The following is a 14,586-nucleotide window of genomic DNA, read 5'->3' as shown; positions in this document are numbered from 1 at the left end:
TTGTCCAGCTGAGGAGGGGAGTGGCAGAGCAGCTTTGGTGGGCACGTGGCATCCAGCCAGGGTCAACCCACCACGGGTGGTTCTGACTCTTTAAGATGGATGTCTGCATAAAAGAAATGTCAAATGAAATTGCACAAGATACAAAAAAGTATAAAACAATCAAAATATTCCTTAGCATTTGGCTGTTAAAAATGTTTGACATGAACAATGTAAAAAGAGCGATCCCTCTTTTAGGGCACTTTCATCGTAAATTGTTTTCAATTCCAGGAGTTTTATATTAAGTAATTAACTGTGTATTAATGCAAAACAACATTCAGACTTCTCATTTCTGGAAGAGAGAATCAACATGGAGCAAGCTCCAAACAATAATAATACTGATCTGATAATATTCTGTTTCCATCTGCTGGTAACTGTAAATCAGAATGTCTCAGGGAGATGCAGGCATTCCTGCAGGAAGGAATCTTAACAAACATAACATGAAGCTAAAAATCCCATTAAAATTTTTGTAGGGTATCTGCCATGAACAGGTTTGACTATCCATATGTAATCTTCATTAAAATACATTTAGGTTAATACTTGTCCTCATGGATAAAAAAGTCACTTTTTTAACTCTTAGACAACTGATGCCTGCAGAGTATGCCAAGATCAAACAGGAGGGCAAAAGCAAGGCAACTTTCCTACTTGATGAAATAAACAGTCAATCCCAGGAGAGAGTTGCAGCTGACCTTGGGAAGTTTACATCTTGATAAACTGATATACCCTGGTCCATAAGACATGAGCGAAAATATGAATGAAAAGTTAGACATATTTTTAAGCCTGTGGATATTTTTCATAGCGAAGACAAGACTTTAAAGCAAGAAAATTATTGCTTTCTTGATGTGATCTACCATAAAATCAGACCACTACAGGCTTCTTTGGACTTTGTTACAGTCAAACAAGATTCTTTCACAGAAGAACTCAGAACTAGTACCAAAAAAAAAAAAAAATCTGTCACTATTTAAACAGTTGACAAAGTCTTTGAATTTTAACGTCCACTACCCAGGAATCATGCTTACCCCCATATAGATCATTTGCATTTGTGATATTATCTAAATGGGGGGAACTGGTCAGTAATGAAATGTGAACAGCTTAAATGGGCCTAAATTAGTGTCAGGTAAATTATACCTTTGACCTTCAAGGCTCACATAAGGCAACCGGTTTTAAAAACAGACGATGATGATAGATGATGCCACTAGATGGCAGTGCTCCAAAGAATTTCGTTTTCTCGATTTTGAGGATTAAACAAATTCAGCAAGGAATTTTGGTATGGGCTTCCTTTTAAACTTTAATTCTCTTTTATCTCTGGGGAATGTAGCTCTCAATGTAAAAATTTCTTCCAAAAAATTTCTACTGATTCATAAAGCTCAGACTCACTCTCAATTTCCTCAGCCTGTTGGCTACTTCTTGAAAACCAAACTGTTCTCCTCTTCAAATCCCATCCTCCCATACCTTCTAAAATTCATCTCTCCTAGTCCTGCTCCCTCAGTTTCCCAGGTATTTAAAGGTATTCTGTCCTCTGCTCTCTTCTTTTCTTTCTCTGCTCTGTTTCTAGTAATGTACTAGTCAAAGACCACGTACAGGTTTCCTCTCCATGGCAATGAATCACAGCACGATTCATCACTCTGTTCTGCACCAACAAAAATATCAGATGACCTTCCTCTTAGGGATGTCAAGCTGTCAGTGCTAGCTCAGCAAGGCTGAAAGATAAGGATCTTATGAGCCTTTCCCTTTTCAACCTTCATAGCCTCCCCACTACTTACTTTCTTCATCACTATGGCTAGCATCCCATCATTCACAATATTCTAAAATTATTTTTCTAATCTCTCTACAAAACTAAAGTCTGGTATCTAGTTTTGTATCTTACTTGCTGCAGTGTCCATTTCTTTAGCTTGGCCAAGCATCACTTTATTCTGTTCACATTCATTTGAAGCGCTACTGCAAAGATCGTAGTTGCTTGCTTTGAACGTTATCCCATTCTTTGAAGTAACAGAAAAAGAGAAGCTCATTCAAATACAAGATGCTCTTCTGCTTTCAAAGCCTTCACAGCCTTTCCTTCTTTTGTCATCTCTAGATCAGTAAAGCACTAACTTCTATTTTTGTGACTTCTGACTCTGTCATTGACTTCCTAAGCTTGGGGTTTTTTCCTTTTGGAATGTCTTTTTACCCACTTTCATGCTACCTCACACACCTGAGAAAAGCTCACTACAGCCATCAATTTATTCTCTCAGAATTTCCTTAAATCCTCTTCCACCATCACCTACAAAACAATTAACAGCTGGGTTACTGGTATGATGAAACCCCTGCTTACAATGCTGATCAGTGTCCTTATTCTTATTGAGTCCTTATATGCTCTGTCTGCATCTGTTCAACAGACAGAAAATGCTGCTGAATCAAAAGCAAACACTCCAGTAAGGGCCATGAATGATATTCATATGTAACCCAAACTCCTGACAACAGCAGAAGCTCCCAAAAAACAAAATAAAACATCAGGACCTAATCCTGTACCCTGAAATGATGTCATCCTTGATGGTCAGGGTAATCTTGACTACATCAAAAGAAATCAATTACTAAAAACGTTCATAAAGCAATTTATGGATTCATATTTTAAGGTCAGGGAGAAGCCTCATGATAACCCAACCTGACCTTCTAAATACGACAGATAATAAAATTTTATCAGTTTTCCTGCATTAAGCTCACAATTTGCTGGGTGAAACTCAGGATATATACCTCAGAAAGAAATCCAGTTATGATTTAAAGTCAGTAAGTAATGCATAATTTCAGAAGCTGCTACTTTCATTCGTATAGCTACTCTCAATTTGTCTATACTGAAACATCAACTACTTGGTCTGTTATGTTTTCATTTGGCAAATTTTCTTGCATGAGAAACTGCATGCTGCAGGTATAACATTCAAACCAACTCTATATCTCTTGTGTAAAGCCAACATCATAATCTTCTAAAAAGACTTAATACACAACTGGTATTCAAGAAAAAGAGAGACTGCATACAGGAATCAACACTTCTGCTTGCTCCCCTAGAATGGTATTTGGAACACTCTGTTAAGTGCATTAAGTGCACAATATTTCTACAAACTTTCACATGGAACAAGAATCACAGATTTAGCAGAGAGGAAATCTGCTGCCCGCTCTGGAAAGTAGATTTTTAGGGGCTGCAGGCAGAAATTTCCCTTCATTTCAAATCCAGAACATGGAGCCCTCTTCTAAGTGTGGATACTTCCATTCTTTCAAGGAAGGGCAAGTGGAGGGGGGTTGTTGGGTTGGTTTTTTTTTTAAGACAGGAAGAAAAGCAGAGTGGTGATTTCCACCTCTTTATGATAATTCATTACTGAAGTACAGAGCCAGGAAATGAGAATTTGTTCCTTATCTGAGGATTCAGACTTCACTTACCATTAGATTATTTGACCATTCTGGGTACAGGAAGTTGTGCTGTTGAGCAGAAAAGAATGCAAAAGTCATGCAGCCAAGAGAGAGAACAAGCGGCAACATGACTATCTCAGTTGTTAGAGCACTAACCTGGAACAGAAAAGCTCCATATAATATTTCTAATCCCAAAACTTTTTTTTCTATATTATTGCTAATGTCTCGCCTCCTTTATTTTAAGGTAAACATTTAATTTAAAGTTCAGAGAGCATTACACAGACATCTTCTGTTGCTTATCTTTCAAGACTGTAAAGCTCCTTTCAGAGTTACTGCTTTTCAGGATACAATCTCCCCTTCTACAAAGGATGACCCTAATTCCCTATTCTTATCCTTATGACCTTGCATTTGGCTGCACTAAAACGCATGTTTTTCAAGTGAGCCCAAGTTAACAAGCTACACAAATTGCCCTGTAAAACTGACATAGCCTTATCCTTATTTACCACTCCACCATTCTTTAGATCACTACAGACTTTATGGGCAATAATTTTATATTTCTGGAGCTGGTGATACACAGAAACTACAAGTAGCAAACTGCCAGTTCTGAAAAAACATCAGGAAAACCTTGAGAGTATTACAGCTCCAATTCTGAACTTTTCGATGTTACTATACAAACTAGAAAAGCCCAAAAAAGCAAAAATTTAACCAAAGTAATAAGCAACAAAAAAAGAATATGCTTCATGTTCATTCATATGCAAAACACACCCAAAGAAAACAAATTTAAAAACCCAAAGATTTAGGAATTCACTTTCAAATATAAAAATCTGTAATATAATAACATGATAGAACAGAGTAGGCTTATTCCAAAATCCATTTGTATTTCCTCACTACATCTTATAGAACACATTTTTTGACAGATCTCTTTTTACTTGTTGCATCAACCTCAGAAAAATTAACTATTATGCATCTTGTTCTACTTCAGCTCCTCATCCATTAAAGATGCAGGATCCTGCAGTTATCACATGACTACCTTTTACATATGCAATGAATACTTTTGACTACAAATTCATCTAGGTCCCAGTTCTGCATGTGCTTAACTTTGTGCATGTGTTGAGCTCAACAGAACCACACTCAGTTACTTAGTTATGCTTGTTCCTAAGCGCTTGTAGAATCAGGACTGAGGTACAGTGGGTGTGCTCTTTAAATATTTTACTATTGCAGGATCCTGCATTCACAGAAAGCCTACTCTTATTTGCTCAGTATTTCTTGTTATTTCAATGGGACCTCTCATGCAAGTAGAATGAAGTATAAAAATTCATATATCCAGAACCTAAATTGTGACATATAACTGAAAACATGTCTACAAAATGCAGTTTATTTTTAAAAACAAGCAATACATTTTATATCCTAAGCAAGAGAGAAACCTTTTAGTACCCTTGTTCTAATTATCTTAAAACACATCTACCAAATAAGGCGATTTTTTCAGATCTTTTTCTTTGCCACTTCCTTGAAACTACTAAATACTGAAACACCATTAAAGTTATTTCTCAACATATAATCCTTTAACTTATAAAATTAATTAAAACATAGTAACTCTGAAAATAATTAAGTTCATACCTTTTCCTTTCAGCTTGCTCTTACAAATAAACATATTTGGAACACATTGGTTGGTTCTTCCTCCTTATTGTCCATGTCCTCTGTTGTAAATAAGACATTGTGACCTCTTTTGTCTAAAGTATGATAAACTCTAGAAACCAGCTGTAAATAAGAAGGCAATATAAAACTAGGAAAAGCAGTACATAGATGATGAATGCCTGGATAATGTTTACCTCTAGAAAGGAAAACAGGGAAATGAGAATCTTAATATCCATTCTTTATATACTAAAGTACATAGTTTATCAAATACTACATCATGACATACATCAGACCATAGGATATAAACTGTTAACACAAATACCTGGCATGAAGTGCCTGGTAATTTCTACTAAAAGTAGAGAACATTATTTAGAAAAGAATAATGGGTAAAAGCTAAAATATTGGTAATAATTTTAAAGCAAAAAAGAAGTGCAGTAGTCACAATTTTACTTTCCCAACTTAAGTAGAGCCTTCTTTCACTTGCTGCACCAAAAATGTAAGCCAGGTAATGGAGATTTACAGCATAATTTGGGTATGTAGATAAATGTTGTTAAAATGTTACATATACATTCATCTGTAAATTCTCCCCCATGACAGGATACCTTGTAAATACCCTAAAAACTCTGAATTAGTTTTATGATATGCTATCATTTGAACTTCTTCCTAGCTTTTGAATTCAGTGTTGATTTTGGAGGAAACACTGGGTCTTTGACTATCTTTGTAAAGTTAATAACTAAAAAATTCTACCATTTACCCCTCCAATCTAGAGTTGTACTGAAGGTGATGAAAGTCGATTGACTTCCACAGGCCATGGATCAAATTCTGAAAACAATCTCCAGCTACTGTATGAACTCTACAAAGTTAATAAATGTCTAACATGCAGAAGGTTACAACGTGAAGAGCAGTATATCGAAAATGTCTGAGATGGAAAAATCTCAGAAATGGTTCCCCAAATATAAGCTATTTTAATTAAAGTTCATAAGTGCCTTCATATTTTAAGAGAAAATCCCAAATGCAAATGGGTAAAACTCCACTTTGAAATTACACTGGCTTAACTATTTTTCTGAGGTTCTCCTGAGACACTTTCAACAATTTGGTTTTTTCTTTTACTGAGAACTATGCCTTATGTTATAAACAGATATTATAAAGGGGCAATCAGCAAGAATTACAAAATAAAATAAGGAAAAACCACATGATTAATTTATCATGCAATACATACTAAAGTTACAAAAATAATATTTTATATTTTCTTATGTTTTTTGAAAAATTACAGCAAAAAAAGTAAAAGAAAAAATCACATATGCAAAGAAAAAACAAACAAAAAAATCAGTATAATAACACAAATTTGACTCACAATCAAGAAATTATCCCAACAAGTATATACCAGTTATACCTCAGTTACATTAACATAGTTTGAGTCCCTAAGTTTATAGGCACATGACAACGCAACAGGAAGGAGGTTCATTAAGTCTTTTAATTAAAAGTCTTTAAAATATTTTTTTCCAAGGCATACAACTTTAATATATAGAAAAAAGGCTCGTTACTTTATGCTTCAACAAGATAGTTTCAGCAGATCTTAAAATCAAAGTCTGAGATCAGTGGCATTTTTGCCTGAATGAAAACAGAGTCAAGGTTATGAAATAAAATGTGGAAGTTAAACATAAAAATGAAATATCTAGTTTGAAAAGCAACACAATCACACAATGCAAGAGACTGATTAGGATTTAAGGCATGCTTAGAGCACTCCGTTTAAAGCAAAGGCTGATATTTATTTTTTTTTAACTAATTGAATATATTTATAGCATAAATGGAAATAAGTAACTTCTGGAGTGCAAAATCAGTGGCCAGTGCTTTTATAAATAAATCACATTAAATTAAAATTAGAACTATTTCACACTGCTTTTTTTACTCAATAGAGAGTATATAATCTTCATAAATGTTTATAGTAGTTTACCTCAGGATACTCTAACACAGTTTACTTTCTCTGAAATGCAATTACCACACACACACACACAAAAAAAAAAAAAAGATGGCAAACAGAAACAATGACAGGCAAAATAATTTCAACATTTTCTAGGAACTTTCTCTAAGTTTTTTGTCATTTAATTTAAACAAATAAAAACAATTTGAATGTTATTTTAATTGCATTATCATTACTGTACTATAGAAGTTTATTATTTCATTGAATGAACTAACTGAATGCTTTATCAATGTAAACTGAAATATTTGGAGCATGCTGCAGGTAAAGGTGAATGTTTTTACAGCACACACTCTCCTAAAACAGACTATTTATCATTCTTTGGAAAAAGGGGACATGAAAAAACAATACTATGTGTGTGGCCTACATTACCTTCACTTAATGCACTAAATAAGGTTTTTTAGAAAATCGTGCAGTTTCTGCACCATTGATAATCTGACAGTAAGTATTTATTGAAGGTAAAACACTCATTGTCTGTTGACACTATTTGTTTTAATATATAATCTTGCTAACCAAATGATCTTTAAGCAATGCAGATAAGCAATGGCATGCAAAGGGTCACTTAAATGCCGATTTGACTGTTTTATAAACTTAAGCATTCTTTTCCCATGACTATTCTCAGCTACTTAATTGAAAGTATTATCCATTTACAAACTTTAGGCCTGCCATAAAAAGGCTCTCTTCTGTATCCAATAGACCTTTCAGGACCCTAAGAACAACAAAAGCTAATAATTAAAGCTACTCTTTTTTTTCCCATTTTTTTTTCTCCATAGAGAAGTGAAGAAGTAACCTATGGTACATCTAAACAAAGCTATCTATAAAGCTCTTATTAGCAGTGAAGACCATAAAACTGAATAGTCTCACTTGACATGGGTTGGACAGGATCAGTTAAATTAGGACACGGTCTGTACTACTTTTGTAATCTCCACTCCTACTACAGAATGACAGATACAACCTATGACAAGAGCAAGGTAATAAGCAGTTGTCCTTAAATTACAGCTCTCCATGTAAAATCTCCTGAATTTCAGACAAGCACTGACTGTAATACAAATTCAAGTTAATGAATTTTTAATACATCTTCTCTATTTAAAGATGATGACTTACAGCTGGCATTGCTTATATTAAATTTGTGGTATTTTCCATTGTTTGTTTTTAATTATTTTGATTAGATTATGCTTGGAATTGTACGGACAAATTCAACCCCCGCATAAGCAACTTCAGTTTCTGCCGCAGTCAAAAGAAGTTTCATCTGCATACAGCAGGACTGAATAGGCCCTCTGGATGTTAAAAACCATAAATCAGAACCATTCCAAGGAGGTAAATAGCAGATTAAAACTAGAAATACCAAACTAAACTTGATAATTTAAATCAGAAATTGCTACTGTTCAGATCCAAATTTGGGAGGAGCGGCATTATTTCTTCTCCAAACTTATCTGTTTGCACTAACAATTTAATATATTTTCAGTATTTTTCTTATAATAATGAAATAAGATTAAAAAATTACTTGACATTTGAAGCCTGAGGAGACAAAGATTGTTGCAAGTCATGTTCCTCTTGCAGCTCTTTCTGAACTTCATCTGGTTTAGTTTTTGAAATTGCTTTTCCTTCCACCTGTAGCACATCCAAGGACGGAGCCTAAAATGTTAATAAATAGGAGATAAGCCCAGTGTTAAAAACCGGTAAATTAGGTGGGTATTTTCACACCTACTGTGGAGTAGAACAAGGAGCAATGGCACACAAGCAACTCTGACCATCAGAAAACACAATTCAACTAGAGTAGTTTACAACTGCTGCCACTATACAGATCGCAGCAGCACCCACAACTGTTCAGAATATAGAATAAGCAGAAGAGTGTGATAGAATTTTCAATGTGCCCTACTTAAACTGCATTTCTGAATAGTGTATAAAATGAGTGTATTTCAATATATTACAAAGAGAATAACCAAAAAAGCATCAAAATCATAGTATTACTATTCAGAACTATTTAACTTAGAAATGTTTAATGAACATGAACACATCTAAAATTTGTATTACATTTTTAAGCAAATTCAAACAGACACACATAATATAAAGCATGACAGTTTTAGAAAAGTTTCTTCAAGCTTATTAAATACAGGAACTTTAGCAGGAACACAGGTGTGAGGAATTCCTACTGTTTCCACCTACACATGCTCATTCCTGTTTATTAGAGCACCAGCTACTTCGTTGTGCAAAACTGCAAAATAGATCAGAAAAATGACTCATGTTGAAAAACATAGTAAAAAAAAAAAAAGTGTGGAAGGAAGGCAGAAATTAATCTAGAACTCGGATTCCATTTGTAGTGTCCCCACAGAAATTGTGTCAGGGGCAGCTCACTGTAATCCAGGAGCAAAAGCAAAGAGCAAGAAAATGGAACTACTGAAGTCATCATTGCTGCCAAAGTGTCTGCATCTGTATCATAAAACTCATCTTCAGAATCTATACCCTTGTGTTGCTTTTTCCATACTGTGATGACATCCAGAGGTCTCATCCAACCTCAACCATTCCACAATTGTTTTTTGCAAACTGTCAAGCATCTTCCTAAGACAGACTAGCAGTGTCATCAATAAAAACAACAAAGCAGGTTCAACAAAATAAAGCAGTATAATTATACCATAACAATGATGGACAGAAACAGAGTAACAGTGGGGAAAGTTAATTTTAAAGTGCTTTGCCTTGAAAAAATTTGCTTTCTCAATATGACAAGTTAAGTCTACTTATTTGCTTCTTGATACACCACTGTAATTAATTCTGTAAGGCTGGCTAGCTTAGTTTATAGGAACCCAAAGAATACAATTGTTGTGACCAAATGACTTTCTAATTAAGATTTTCCATCACACATCTGGTTAAATGAATGACAAAAGCATAGGATTTTACTCCTCTTCGTCCACTCACATGCTTTATTTATCACAGAATATAACTGGTCACAATGTCTATATCTACTGATAACTTCAGTAGTATCTAAATCTTAGAAGAAATCACTGCATGAAAAAAACATGGAAGTTTATAGTTCATAAACATGTATATTAGTCATCAAGTAAAAGATACTGAGAAATGTAGAAGATACTAAGTGAGTCACTACCTTCTGAAAAGGCTTATTCAAAATTAAAATGGTTTCATATATTGTTAGCTTATTTTTTAAATCAACACCACTGTTTATATCAGCACATACATGAAAAAATATGAAGGACCAAAGTCAGATATTTGATGTTTTCCAGAGAAACTGGAAGTCAACCAAAATTTTACACACAGAAAATGGGCTACCAAAAGTAAGGAATACAGAAAAGTTTGAAAGTAATATGTCAAGCTGAAAATGTATTGTTAAAATGAGCCAAATATAAGATTGATTTTTTCCTTTGAATGTCAGGTAAATGTTTCTGTCATGATCTCTCGTCCAATTTAAGGAAAAAAAGTAATCTGATTGGATACATTGCCGTTACCAGCTTTTGGAACACCCCAAATACTCCATTAATTTGAAAAAAATGCCATGTACATGTAAGTGATATCCAAAGTAATAGAAGATATTCAACAAATTTGTCAATGTCTTAGACACTAATATAGCTAATGAAAACCTCCAAAACTCAAGTTACAGCAGGTACTATTTTAAAATCATAAGCCAAATTTCTCTGATCTCATCTTTTTTGTGAAACAGATCATGAAGAAGCACTTCAACACACTCTTGCTAGTGAATTATGGAGACCACACTAAGTAGAGGGGAGTTCCTTTAAGCCTAAAATCAGAGAACATGAGCCACACACTTACTATTTTACTATTAGATCGACATTTTAAACTTAAATAATTTTGTATTTTATTTCATTTTCTTTGTACAAATATCATTGAACACACAACTTTTTAATCAAAAATATTTATGTAATTATTACAGATGTAACACAGAATTACAATAATTAAAGCAAATATCTGCATTTTTTCATCTGACTGCTTTATGTATAATAAAAGTTGTAAGTTCATCTGCACAATCAATCAACTTACCTTGAAATTGCATGGGGCATGGGCCCTGCAGCCCACTAAGCAAAGCAAAATGACTTCAAAACTAATATGTCACAAAAGCATGCCAATGAATTATGTTCTATAGAAGTACTGATATACAGTACATTGCCATTACTCTGTCTACAAGTAGTTCTGTGAAGGATGCAATAGAACATTTAGCTAATACATATGGCTTCTTAAAACCATTTCACTTTCTTTTTCTATAATTTTGTCTCCATTATTTTTCCCATGTGTAGAAGTGAAAGCATGCACTTTCAAATTAAATAATGTATTTAAATTAGTAGTACTTGTGTTAAATAGAACCAAACATATGTTCTCTTTTTGGGTGCCAATCTTGCATACAACTTTGTGTTCTAAGATCACTGAACACAACTAATGGGCGGTGTAGCAATCATACCACCAGCTCATTACAGAAGTGGCATACTGCCCAAAACAATACTGTCTGAAAAACACCATCACAATGCCACAGTACTCTTTAAATAACTGGGAAACTATTCTGTTGGCAAATAGCATAGCATTTAGAACTAATAATCTTGCTATATTCTTTAATATTATAAAAATTACCATCAGTGACATTGTACTGTGTATTGTTTACACATTATTTAGCACATTTAGTTTAGTAACCAACAGATAACTGATGTTGCAGAGTATACTCTTAAAACTACCTGCAAACATCATTATTAATTCTATAAAACATTATAGCCAAGTACAGATGGCATATGACATGTCAGTCACTGAAGGATAAGCAACATTTCTGACCTATAGGCAGACAAATATTGTAAGGAAAAATTCAAAACACAGTATTTTTTTCTATTTTAGCAGAATTTATAAAAAGTAATATCATTTCATTTTCATCCAGTTTCTTCAACAGAAGAATCCTAACCTGTGTAACCAAAATAATTTTGCTACCACAAAAGTTGCTAGGAAATAGGAACCCTTAGCTGTAGAAGAATGCCTGCCAACTGGAACTGCTCAGGCCAGCATCACCAGGTCACTTAGAGCTGCACTTCATGTCCACTGTAGCCCCATTGCAGAATGCAGTGCCAGGACTGATGGGCAGTTTTTGTCGTCTCCCTGTGACTTAATCCTTGAGCTCCCCTGCCCCTTAGCTCTTCAGGGTAAGCTGTGTGCATCTTTGGTTCTTGGCTATCCCAAAATTTATAAGGAAAGTTGGTTGCTAATGCTCTGGAATTCTAGGCACATGCCTACCTCTCTCTGTCCCTTTCTTCATGCAGCTTGAAGAGGCAGTATCAGCGCCAAACTACAGTCAGTGGGAGAGGCTGGAGAAGCAGCTGAAGCAAGCCCTTAGATATTCAGGTTTCTCATTTGCACTACACCTCTGCCTTATGATGACTAGACATTGAAACAGCATACTCACAAATATTGGCCATTAACAAGCATCCCACAGGTGTGTGTCTCATCCTTTTTCCATTTTGGTCCCTTTATCTCCTTCTTTCAACACCTCTACCTGTCTCCACATGTAGCTTATCCAACCTTGTGTTCATTTCATTTATTATAAGCTTAGGCCAAGGCTATCTGTATCTCTGTACATAACACTGCCTAGTGGAAACATATTCCATTCCCAGTTTTCCTTCTCATTAGACCACTGTAAACATAATAGTGTTATTCTGCTTTACAATAAGCATATATAATAACTTTAAGGCAAAGTAATTATTTACATTGAAGCTGCAGAAGTAACCAGGTTAGGGTTTTAATTAAGTATCTGATTACAGCCTTGAAATACCAGAATGCCAGAAACTGACAACATAGGGCAAGGGCAAAAGGCATTATTTGGTCTTAGCAACAAATGTGTCCTCTGTGGTACTGTTCTTTACTAACAATCTAAGCTTTATTGAGTTGATATAGTAATGACAGTTTTTGCCATGTATGAAATATCACAAAACCAAAAGAATATTGAGCATTATGCCATTTTGCAGGAAGGCATCCGCTTGTTAAATGTAGATTAGGATTCTATTTATATGTTGTTTCATTTGTAATCTTTTTTCCAATCTCATAAAGAAAAGCCTAACCCAACATCTGACCGAGTGAACCTTAATTTGTTTTTTCCTCTAACCTTAAGCTGCAAGACCAGTATGAAGACCTGTTTTATGGAAAAATCTTCTTTTACAGAGCAGGTCATAAGGAAACAGCTTGCAGACCTCTGTATGCTCTAAAGCACCAAAACTTTAAGCATGGGAAAACTAATACTATCTCAATAGTACTAAACCTGCTTCACCTGCTTATTAGATGTTAACAGCTCATCTTTAGGCTGATATTGGTTTTCTGCTGCTTGAGATTCTTTCTGAACTACCAGTGCCTTCTGAGGGAAAGGGGCAGGTGGGAGAAGGGGAATAAAAAAAAAATGTCAATGTAAGAGGTGAATGTTCAATATTGTTTTAAAAAAACTTTTGTGCTCCCTGACAGATAATTCAGTACAGTATGTATTATATGCAATTATTCTTTCATCACCAATGCATTTTATGAAGCACCTAGAACATTGTATCAATTTTATCTTAAGCCAAATACTTCCTCAACAGCTAACTAGATTTCCAAAAATAAATATAGTCGACTTACTATGATTAACACTAAATAATAAGATTTATAGAGGTTTCTTATCCAAGATCTGGTCTGTTTCTTCTACAAATTGCACTTGCGAGAAGAAATTGCAAAATGTAAGAAGAAACATACATCAGAAATTTATATCGAGATCTATGATCCTTTAAACCAAATAAATCATTAACGCCTCTAAACATTAAGCAATCCCTCAAACATATCTAAGTTTAAATATTTAAATTTTAAAAACAGTCTGAATGAAAGGCATAGAATGATGGGCACTAATATATATGACTACAGATGAATGCCTTACAATTCCATTGCCCTAATTGGCATACTACTTAATAAAAGCGAAAATCTTTATATCTAGCAGTCGGAGAATCAAACCCCATAAGAAAAGGAATGAACATGAGACAGAAAAGGAAAAGAGAGAAAAATAAAGGTATATTTGTGATTTATGAAGTACCAAAATTTTTTCAAGGACTATTTCACTTCCTTCCCAGTTTTATCAGTTTAAAATATGGACTACCTATCTTAACAACTCTGCAAGCAAATAGAAGTACTATTAACTTATTATATTTTAACATTCCTAGATAATGCAGAATGTTACCAGGCTTGCTTGGTGAAAACTTGGCAGGACATGAGATTCAGGTTTTATTTCCTCATGTTCAATTGCTGCCTGTTGTATAAGCAAGAGAAGAAAACTAATGTCAAACAAGAATGCTTGGGGGAAAAAAATCATTCATACTACCTTACAAAACAACAGATATACATAAAGTTTTGGGTCTTCATTACAAAATAAGTTTGAAAGCAACAAGTACATTCAGAGACAAATGATCTTAGCCTCATCCTTCATGAACATTTACACACATGCTTAAGTCTTTACTATAAATAACTTGTCCACAGAACTGCCTATAGTAGAGAAGTTTAAAAGCTGAATGCAATTTTCAGTTAATCATTTTCTCCACAGGAGAAAACTG

General features: G+C 34.3%; 1 long non-coding RNA gene across 1 annotated transcript; it reads right to left on the bottom strand.

Moving 5' to 3' along the window:
* Position 1: 1 nt before the first annotated feature.
* LOC119151651 lies at positions 2-8,648 on the bottom strand. The gene is made up of 4 exons (XR_005105491.1): positions 8,532-8,648; positions 5,032-5,111; positions 3,445-3,483; positions 2-103 (listed from the first exon to the last, which is right to left on the bottom strand). It is a non-coding gene; the product is annotated as an uncharacterized LOC119151651 (long non-coding RNA).
* Between the last annotated feature and the right edge of the window lie 5,938 nt (positions 8,649-14,586).

The sequence above is a fragment of the Falco rusticolus genome, chromosome 7, assembly GCF_015220075.1.
Source record: "Falco rusticolus isolate bFalRus1 chromosome 7, bFalRus1.pri, whole genome shotgun sequence".
Classification (NCBI taxonomy): domain Eukaryota; kingdom Metazoa; phylum Chordata; class Aves; order Falconiformes; family Falconidae; genus Falco; species Falco rusticolus.
This window is presented reverse-complemented; position numbering and strand designations above follow the sequence as displayed.